At 46.3% G+C, this 11,145-nt stretch overlaps 1 long non-coding RNA gene across 1 annotated transcript in view; it reads left to right on the top strand.

Moving 5' to 3' along the window:
* Nucleotides 1-715: 715 nt before the first annotated feature.
* The window catches only part of LOC147728917 (uncharacterized), a 237,366-nt gene continuing 226,936 nt past the window's right edge, over nucleotides 716-11,145 (top strand). The window contains exon 1 of the long non-coding RNA XR_015309588.1: nucleotides 716-784. This is a non-coding gene — a long non-coding RNA (uncharacterized LOC147728917). The remainder of the gene's footprint in view (nucleotides 785-11,145) is intronic.

Below are 11,145 nucleotides of genomic sequence, written 5' to 3'. Positions count from 1 at the left end.
TTTAATTGCATGCTTATCTGGTGCCTGCTAGACTTCATTGGAATTATAGCCCACCACAGGTGCCTGTACCAGACCTATACGGCTCATTTTAACTATGGCTTCCTTTGTACTAAATCCCTTTCGAGGAAAATCTCACTGACCAGGAGGCCACCTTAACGTAGAGCCTTAATCCTCTAATCAGAGGTGCTAGTTGATGAAAGGTGACCATATGTACTTGATGTAGTTAATATGATTAAGTAACTTACTGATCCCTGCAAAACCAAGAAACTAGATTGTTGAAGGTTGCTGGCTTTTGCATATATAAAATGTAATGTCTAGTTTTAGCAGGGCCATAGGGCATGTGAGGATTTTGAAATGCATACTGGATTAAATGTAATTCTTTTAGTGCACAAAGCTTTTAGATAGATCAATTATGTACTTGTGTAAATAAATGTACACTGCAAAAAAACACTATGAACACTGCACCTTTACATCTATAGAAGACTCATTTTGACACAGCCGGACAGTTTTTTTTTTTATGAAAGCCTATTTAGGTTGGACATTTATGCATTTGGTTTTGCTCTGGTTTTACCAATGACTTTATTCCAAGCTTGCAGTTGAGTGTTTGAAACCAGATTCTAGGTGTGATACTTTATTTTACATGAATTGTAAATGCTTTTTTGCGGTAATGTGTTTCCAGTTAGCTGCTGAAGTTTACAGCTGTACTTTTCTTTTTAGGTTGATGATAAAGTGAACTATCATTTCATTTTGTTCACCTGTGTGGATGGCAACCTCTTTGAATTGGGTAAGGTATAAGTTAACACCTCTTTTGATCCTAGTGGGAGTATTACAGTCCTCAAAGGGAGTACTGAAAAGACTGAGCTCTAGACAATTCATTTCAGTGCTACACTAGTAACTGTCACAGAGTTATTTTACTCCACCAGATTTGACTTAATGTAACATTGGCTCTTACCTGTTGTAGTTAGATGATTTGTGGGTACCGTGCTTGGATTGCTCCAACATTTTAGAATTTTTCTCCAACATTGGATCATTCTGTAGATTGATGTGTTTGAATTTTTGCCCATCCTCTTGCTAGGAGTCTCAACTCAATTTTAGCTTTTCTAATACGGTGTACTCTATAGCTATATAATCTTCACTCAAATGGAATCTCCTCACTGAAAACTCCAAACTCTAGCCAGTGAAGTGGGGCTCTATTTCAGTCCTACAGTGGTTGCCAAACGTCTGTTCTAGAGCACCATTTTGAAAATGACTGCAGGTCTTTGAATGAGTGAAGGGTTTCTGGTCTGTGTTGCTGGGGGCGTTGCTTGATAGTCGCAGATAGCGGATACGTGAGCCCACTGCTCTACTCAGTCATACCATTTATCCTGCTGCATCCGGTCCTGTCCTGGGCCCAGTTACCTGGCAGGGTGTCCGCTAAAGAGGCTGCTACTGCGGCAAGGGCGGGTTGACAACTGTAAAGGAAAGAACTCCAAGAGCGGATCCCTGAATCATCAGAGCTACATGTTTGCCCCAGGGACCGGCCTGACTTGCCCTCAACGGAAAGTACAGCTACCGTAAGGAATCTCCCTGATCGAGTTACCGGGCAGCGGAGTGGCGGCTCTGGGCTTTGTGCTCTGCAACTTGAAGCATTATGGCAAAGGCCATTGCGCTAGGCGAAGCGTGTCTGCCTCTGTAGATCAGACGAGACCTCGAGTTGGCGTGCTGTCTGGGACTGGCTGGGTGCCGGCTGAAGTGATTTGGCTTTGCGTGAGTGCAGGTGGCTGAGAGACTGCGGAGGCTATGGAGAGATTAGGCCCTCACACCCGGCATGTCTGACTTCTTGCCCCAGTCCAGGTGTGCAACGTCCATTGGGCTCAAAGGGCTTCACAAAATAATTAGGGGACACCCCAGACCAAGATGAAGACCCACGAGACCAGACTCTGGGTACCATGGAAGCCCCAACCAAGGCAGACTAAGACACTAGACGCTATTACGGACACGAAGACAACATTGCCCCAGGATATAAATGCTGTTTCAAGGGGTTGGGGCTCCTCCGTGCAGAACACAAGAAGTAAGTTGAAAGGGTGAAAGTGGAGTCTGAAATTGTGGAGCTGAACTTTCGATTAGGGTCCGGATTCTGAAGCACAGGGCTTATGATGGGTAAGGCCGTAGTAGACTAAACAAGAAGTCCTTGGTTTACCGGAAGGAGTGGAAGACGGTTACCTGGTCACTTGGAGTCCTTAGCACAGTGGTGGCACCGGGGTGCTTGTCATTCTACACCCTTGAAAGAGCCCACTAGGTGCTGGTGAGACCACCAGCTCCAGGTTGCCCTCTGCACCCTGTAATGGCCAGGCTCTTACATTACAAAGACAGACTTCCTTATACAAAAAGCTCGAAATAATAGTCCCTTTGTGTTGAGCAACAGTAAAATCTCAATTTTCCCTGACATACCTCGATGTTCAGTGGAGGAGAGCTTCGTTCTTGGTGTTCAAGACGCTAAGAGGTGGGCCTCCAATACTCTGATCTTCACTGCCCATCTGTGTAGTCTTAGGTGGAATGACCCATGTGCAAGAATCTCAAAGCAGCCTGGCTATTGGATTGAGACATATAAAACTGAGGGACCCTTTGGGGCCGGGAACGAGACCCCGAGGGCCCAGGAAAAGACCCAAGAGGAGTCTCACAAGGCTCATCAAATAACCCAATCCCCCCTCAAACAGTAAGAAAGAGCGGCGGCACTACAGGCTGTATCTGAAATCGTGAGGAACCCTCAGTGGAGGCAGGGTCATGTTTTGAGAGGGACTGCCAAGAGTGACCCCGAAGACCGCCGTTGAGATGAGCCTCTGCAAGCCCAAGCCCTGACCCTGTGTGGATTAGACTGCACCCCCTTGTAACACTTTGACATGTATGTGGACCAGATAAATGTAGGGTCCAGCACAAACTGTATGCACTTGTGAGTTAATAAGCAAAGTTGCAGAGAACAAGTGGCCTATCTAATGCGTCTCTGTTCAGATGGCTGGTCACTAGTGTAGTCTGAGCTTGCAACATGGTCCTGGAAGGGGACTTAAATTGTGTAGCTGATCTCGTTGGACCGCTTCCACCTCTTATTGGGAGCATAGGCCAATCTCACCACAGGGTTCCAAGATGGGAGAGATCACTGGGAACTAGACATTTGGAAGGTGTATATATGTGACTGGGAATACTTTCTTTTCACCTATACATAAACTCCACACACAACTAGAAATGTCCTTGTGCGCATCAGATGTTAGTGGCTCCAAGCACACTGAATAACTAGGAATGACTTTCTCCGACCACAGCCCATTACTGATGCTCCACGAACCTCCGGTCTACACCAAGATCCCCACATCAGGTGTGGAATTTAAAAGATCTACTTGTCCATGAGGCGGGTTGCTTAAAAAATCTACTTATCCTGTAACCAAATCCATTGACCCCCGCGGGGGCCACGTAGTGAGACAACAAATTCTGGCAGCTATCATTATATAAGAGCTCTGATATAGCCTCTCTGATTATGCTAAGGCTCATACTATTGTCATGTTTTGAATACTTGCAATCCCCTTGTGTTGCCACGTTTTCGCAGAGCTTCTTACCGGGGCTGAAGGTAGTGGTAAGCAATAGTTCCAGGGTGAGAATGCACTTTGAGTCTGTGCAAAACCACTGTTTAAACAACTCTTTAATCTTTTCCCATACTGAGATGTTGGAAGTTTACGCCTGACATTTACACCTGACCATGGCAGGTGTAAACCTTCCAGAGTTTAAGGGGGGGTGTGGGGGGGGGGACAGAGGGAGTGGTTGGAGGGAAAGTGAACTTGCAAACACTCAGATTTTCGCATCCGCAAATCTATACATGTATATTTGCTCATGCTAAAATCCAGTTGTCAAGTATTTTCTAGGAGTACTATTTCTTGTCCTATTTCTGTAAATTCTTTGAAATTCACAATCCTATAGCTGCACTTAATGTAAGGACATACCATGGGTGCATTTTTGAGACTTTCTTCAACTGGGCCCCTAATTTTGTCTGGTGTTGATAGTGACCTTTTGTGTTTAATAAAATTCTGTCTCTAGTCATCTGCTGGCTTCATTGTGAGTGACAGTATTATGCTATTTCGCAAGGAGCATATCAGTATACAAAGTTGTTTTGTTCAGTGCCACTAACTACTGTGGTAATGTGTGCTTTTTGAGAGAAAACAATTTTTGTTTTGACAAGATTGTTATAATGGTGAGGGTCCGACGGCTCCCACACTATTACGGTTTTACAAAAACCTTGCCAGAACAAGTCACACATTGACAACTCAAAAGCTGACCACCAATTTCAGATCTACTGGCTCTGCCAATGCTCGTTTATATTTTTCCCCATTATCTTATTGAAACCGGTTACACTGATTTTTCCATAATGAATATTTTTGGGAAATACTAGTATGCATCAACACGTTACTAAATGATGCTGCAAATTTTACAGTAGTTTGGAGAAATGTTTATTTTTCTGATTTAATTTTTTTCATCAACATTTTATTTGGAAAGCAAAAAATCCTCAATCTTGCTTTAAAGCTTCTGCAAAAATTTGCATTAAATCTGGTGTCTGTCACCATTATGCATAGTCTCATATTGCTAAACTTTGAAAACGTGTGTACATATTTTTATACTGGAACCACTGTAAGTAGTGTAGTCCGAGCTTGCAACATTTGCTTAAAGCGCTTGCCCTAATAAAGGCTTTCAATTAACTGTAAATACAAGTCTGTACAGCATTAGCATATCGGCAAAAATATAACCTTAACTGCAGACAGTGCCCTTCCCTGATCCTTCATGTGGTACTGCAGACTGGCAGCCAAAGGGTTTGTGCTGCAGGGGGTTGGGCCTACTTCTCCCAAGGACAAAATACACATGAACATTTGTTGTCTAGACCCCATACAATGTCCTGGGCATCAGGCTATAGGAATTCCACATCCCTACCACATGGAGTCTTAATCCTCTGATGCTGGAGGATGCCCTGTTTGGAGAATACCTGCGTTCATTTTTTGGAACGTTCTTTCCTGAGAGTGCACACACTGTCCTCTGCCTTAGTGGAGTGGGAGGCATTTAAAGAAGTGGTAATAAATCACTGCATGGGACAAACAGTTTGGGTACAGAGGGTACTTTGCTGTGAGTTGACAACTCTAGAAGACCAGCTGCGAGCAGATACTTATGCCCACGCCAACCTACAGGACACACTAACTCTATAATGACGCTTTGGAGAAGCCAGAAGTCACTATTCTAGGGAATACCTAGATGGAGTCCAGGGAGAAGGGCAAGCTGGTTGCCTGTTGGCATGGATGATTAGGCCAGAGACTCGAGGGATGCCAATTACAGATTTAAACTGAAACGGGTGGCTCCGTATAGGACCCAGCAAAGATTAACCGTTTTATTTTCAGGGTATTACGTAAAGTTATATGCCGCCCTAAAGTTTTAGCCCAAGGCCTTTCATGACTCGTGACTCCAAACAGATGGGCAGGTGGAAGAATCATTTGGTGCACCTGTGATGCTGCAGGAGGTCTGAGAGGCCATTGCTACAATGGCCACTGGGAAGACCCCAGGCCAAACGGCATCCACGTAATTTTACGTGAGATGTGCAAAGTTGGCCCCTTATTTAGTGACCCTGTATGCAAAGTCCTTACGACTCTGCCACTTACCCGAAAGCATGCAGAATGCCATGGTGATCTCACTTTCTAAGACAAGCTCCAGGACCTGGAGTAGTAGACTACAGACCCCTCGATCCCCAATATGAATTTCAAAATACTAGCACCCAGACTGCTCCCATATGTGAAGACCCTGATGCAGTGACCAACGGGTTTATCCATTCTCACAGTATTGCCTACAATTTGCAAATTATGCTCTGTGCTATTCCACCCAGAGGCACCATCGCATGAACGCTGCAATCCTGTCTATTGACCTGAAGAAGGCTTTTGATACAATAAGCTGGAATTACCTTCTAGTTGAGGAAACTCCTGTGCCTCGGAAGGATGCGTGAATTGGGTGCGACTGTTATATACACATCCTATGACTTGGGTTTGGATGGGTAAAAGTATATCCTCACAATGTCTGATAGCATGCGGTTCTAGTCATGTTTGCCCCCTATTGCCGCTCTTGTTTGCCCTGGCCATAGCCATTGGCTGCATTGTTTTGCAGAAGGGGTGGGCATGGGACCGACTGGATGGCTTCGTCGACTACTCAAACATATCTCCCCATATGTAGAAATCTGATTTAGCTGCGAGGCTGTAGAGCAGGCGTCTCCAAACTGGTCCTGGAGGGCCAGATCCGTGCCAGATTTCTAAAATTACTACATGTATCTCAATGGGGTCATCCAAAAAATCTGGCATGGATCCGGCCCTCCAGGGCCAGTTTGGAGACCCCTGCTGTAGCGGGCTGACACCGCCCTGCGGCTTCTGAATGGTTTTAGGACACAGATTACAGGTTGATAAAAATAAAACCTATCTGTTCTGAGTGGCTGGGCCCTTGCCCAAGCCCCCAGACTTACCGGTTGACTTTTTTTTTTTTTTAAACCTTTATTAGAGCAAAAACCATACAGTAGTGCACATACAGATTGGTTACGAATAGAAGGCACAATTCTAAAGTCAAAAAATAGAGAATGTTCTTCACACAGGGCAGTACATATTACAATTGCAAGTACGGGTCAACATATAAGGCAATTAGCACTGTACAGCAGGGCCACGGTACAGAAAAGGGGGGAGTAGTACAGCCGATAGGATCCCAGCATAGTATAGCACACAATGTAGCATCAGTAGATACCGACAACCACTAGCAGTCAGCAAGAATCCTAGGAATGCACATGTTAGTGGCACAGTGGCCAATAGCAGCCCAGCACCCCCTCAGGCATCAGAAGCCAGCATCCGTCGAACATCTCACGGCCCTCCGGTGCAGGTAACGCTCATATTAATAGATTATGTCTTTCAATCACGGCAGTGCATATTTATCATAGATGACAACCCTCACACCACGCCACCTTGGCTATCACTATCCGAGTCCGCCCGCTGTGCGGCTTGGAGTCCACTGCAGGTTTACTGGCTGACCAAAATCCTTAGGTCTACACCGCACAGGTATCAAGTCAGCATATACATTATATTGATCCTGACAATACACCACATCATCCAGCCAGTCCTTAAATTTCGGAGCCCTGCCTCTTCCCCACCTACAGGCTATCCTTTTCGCTAGCAATAAAGCCACATCTGCAAACCTGCGGTAAGGCACCGGAACTTCCTTCGTGTATCCCAACAGCATAACCAGGGGATCAAACGTCATAGCCTCCTCAGTCATGATTTGCAGTGCATCATAAACCTGGACCCAATAGTCACGTATCGCATTGCACTCCCACGCCAAATGAAGAAAGCCAGCCCCCTCCGCCCGACACCGAGCGCATCTATCATCCTCTGCCAGGCAAAATCTAAATTTCCTTGCTGGAGTATAGTAAAATCTCTGAACAAATTTATAGTGTATTATCTTTAGCCGGCAGCTAGATGAAAGATTGGCAGTGACGCCACAACAGTAGGTCCATTGCTAATCAGTGATATCGACGCCCAATTCAAGATTCCACTGTTCCACTGCGCATGACTAACCGGAGTCTCTCGCTGTGTCCTGATGGTGTTGTACAACTTCGAGACCAGATGTCGACCATCAGACACCAGCATAGCATGCAGTGGCAAGGCTACCCTATGTTCATCTGGAAACTGTGGTAGCAAAGCACGGAGCCCCTGCCGAAGCCGTATGTAATAAAGCGTCTAAGGGGGAGGGCCGTTCCTCACGGAAGAACTGGTCTCTCGTACGAAGAGTACCTTTGAGAAATAGGTCACCCCACGTGGATAGCTTGTTCCGTTTGCACATGGTTTGGAACCCTGTTTCCTGCAGCAGTGACAATTTGGGGTGATACGCAAGTGGCAACGCCGGTGAGTAAAGCATCGTGGTACCCAGAGCCTTTGCAATACGAGTCCATGCATCTATCGTGCACGTCACCGTGGTGGTCTGCGTTTCCACATCACTGACTCTCCCCAGTACCATACCATTGAGTGGGAGGGGATGCACAATCCATTCCTCAGCTGCTATCTGCGGCATAAAGGGCGTGGGCCGCATCCAGTGATAGGCATAGTGCGCCTGAGCGCTCAGATAATATACTTCAAAATCCGGGACATCAAACCCCCCCTTTGTCATAAGGCAATGTTAAAGTGGACCACTTCAATCTCGGTTGCTTGCCCCCCCAGAACAATATAAGGAGTTCCGACCTTGGGCGTTTAAAAAAATAGGCGCCGGGGTAGTATGGGACATTGTGAAACGGATACAAGAAGCGTGGGAGGACCACCATTTTCACCAGTGAAGCTCTGCCCGCCATAGCGAGCGGCAAGGACATCCATCGTGTGACATTGTCAGCTAACTTAGTGATAGCTACTCCGTAATTGAGCCTAATCGTCTCTTCTCTATTAAGTGAGATCACTATACCCAAATAGCGGAGATCGGTATCGCATCACTCCAGGGGGTAATCCAGCTGGAATCTCATTTTTTTGTTTCCAGTTCATGTGCACACCGGATATTCTACCAAAAACGAGAAGCTCCCGCAGTTTCAGATTCACCTGCGGGTCCTTCACATACAAGGTGATGTCGTCCGCATAAAGTGACACACCTATCTGGCGTTGAAAGCAGTTGAACGCACTGTTCATGTAATATCCTGATTCGACACGCCAGTGGCTCTATTGCGATGGCAAATAGTAGTGAGGAAAGAGGACAGCCCTGCATAGTACCTCTCGTTATAGGCAATTGAGGGGAGAGAATACTGTTAACAATCACTCTGGCCACAGGTTGGGTGTACAGTAATTTTACCCATGCAATAAATATTTTTGGAAAGCCCATTCTACACAATATATCGATTAGGTAATTCCATTCCACCGAATGCTTTTGTAGCATCCAGAAAAACTGCGGCAACAGGGAGCTCAGGAGCTATAGTCGGAAGTTAAGAGAAGAGAGTACGAAGATTATGGGTGGTCTCACGTCCCGGCACGAAGCCGGACTGATCCGGAAGCACTATAGTGGGCATAAGCAAAGAGCCGCGATGCCAGTACTTTTGCTAATATCTTCGCATCGCAATTCAGCAGCGACAAGGGATGGTAGGAATCTGTGTCTAAAGGGTCCTTGCAAGGTTTTAGTAGAGACGTAATTGCCACTTCCCTCATCGAGCCCAGCAGAATCCCTACCTCCAGAGACTCCTCAAAGACCTCCTTAAGCAACGGGGCCATAATATCAACATAACATTTATAGAACTCGGCAGGGAGTCCATCCAAACCAGTCGCCTTTCCATTACTCAACGACATTATGGCGTCCCTTATTTTGTCTACTTCCAGGGGCCCTCCAAGAAATTCCCTATGATCAGAAAGCCAACACAATGCAAGATCGTCAAGTAAGCCCCCATAGCTGACCTCCCCCGTCTGTTGCGTAGTGTACAGCTGTTCATAGTGGTGCATGAAAGCCTTCTGAATCCCTATCGCATCCTGACACCGGGTACCGTCTTTCATTTCTAGTTCTAGGACACCAGTGCTAAAACGTGGGTGTCTTGTGAGGGCAGCTAGCACTTTACCTGGTCTTTCCCCTTCACAGTATTTCCTAGCAGTCCAATACTTCCCTCTAGATTTCACTTCCCTAGCAGCCTCTTCCTCAAAGGCCGATAGCTTGTCTCTAAACTTATGATAGAGCTCTGGGTCAGAGTCACTGATCATCCTGTTCTCCAGGTCTTTTAAGTCCGATTCCGTTATGGTCTTAACAATATCTCTGAGTATCCCACAGCTTTTAGAGATCGTAACCTCTCGAATTGTCACTTTAAATGCCTCCCAAATCATTTCCACACTATCCACCGACCCCTTATTCCTGGGAAAGAACACTTCCATCTCCTTACTTACCGGTTGACCTTAACTGGACATCAATAAATCCAAATATTTGGGCATCCAAGTCTTCCACAAGGATGATCTGAGGTAGGGAAATTAAAGCGCTCAGTTCGCTAAAGTCCAAGTACCCTTCTGGCATACCCTGCGGCTCCCCATAATGGCTCTCATCTCCTCGACTAAAATGGTCACTTCCCGCCTTTTATATTTCTTTGCTGATCTACCGGTACAAATGCCAACCGGGTGTTTTTGCCAATTGGATTCGCTACAGGGTATCTAATTTGGAAAGGCAGAGTTTTGCTGAAGGCCCCAAGGCGCCCCACCCCCCAGTGACAGAGGGAGGTTTGGGATGTCCCAGATTTTGAGCTCTACCGTCTGGCCTTTCAGGTGCAATGGTTTGCTCGGTGGTTGGAGGGGTAATCTTTGAGGGGACATTCCTGATGGAGCCCAACAGGCACCCCATCTCTTCCTGGCAAAATCGTTGGCTCATACAATCAGTGTCCCATACAATTCAACATTGCAGACTACTGCCCTCCAGTGCTGCATGACAAAGATACTTGACCCTAAGTATTCACCTGTGCTACCGCTGGTAGGGCTAGCACACAGGGAGCTGCTGTCTCTCCACATCAGACCAAATTGCAGCCTGGATGGGGGTGGGACTTGAGACTGTGGATGACTGTTACCAAGAACTTTCCTCTATTAGCAGTATTGATGGTCTTCCATTGGGGCAGTTCCTGCAATACAGGGTGCTGGCTCAGGCATTTAGTCAGCTGTAGGGGGGTTGGGAGCTAGGAACCAGAAATGCATGCAGTACTTCACTCCCTGATAACCCTGGGTTCTGCTGGACATCAATTTAAATGTTTCTATGCTTCACTGCTTGGCACATCCCATTTGCCCCGCAAAGCTTGTAGTGAGGTAAGGGAACTGACCTTTGACAGAGTATTAACTGGGGTAGAGGGCTGGAATTTCCTAAGAAGATATTCTCCAATACAGTTGGAATGTATTTATTGTAACTTTATATACAGGTCGTATGAAGCCCCACTGCCTATTCCCTGTTTATGGAGGGGAACCAAGATTCTGCCTGAGATGCAACCAAGCCAATGCAGATTTCCACGTGTGATATCAAAAATTAAAGCCATTTTGGGACGCATACTTACCCTCGCAGTGGAAACGTGTCTGCTGGGGCTCTTCCCTCCCCCACCCAAGCTCAAAGTGGGGAATAGATTCATTGACCTGCCCT

This window comes from Lissotriton vulgaris, chromosome 3_1 (genome assembly GCF_964263255.1).
Source record: "Lissotriton vulgaris chromosome 3_1, aLisVul1.2, whole genome shotgun sequence".
Lineage (NCBI taxonomy): Eukaryota > Metazoa > Chordata > Amphibia > Caudata > Salamandridae > Lissotriton > Lissotriton vulgaris.
This window is presented reverse-complemented; position numbering and strand designations above follow the sequence as displayed.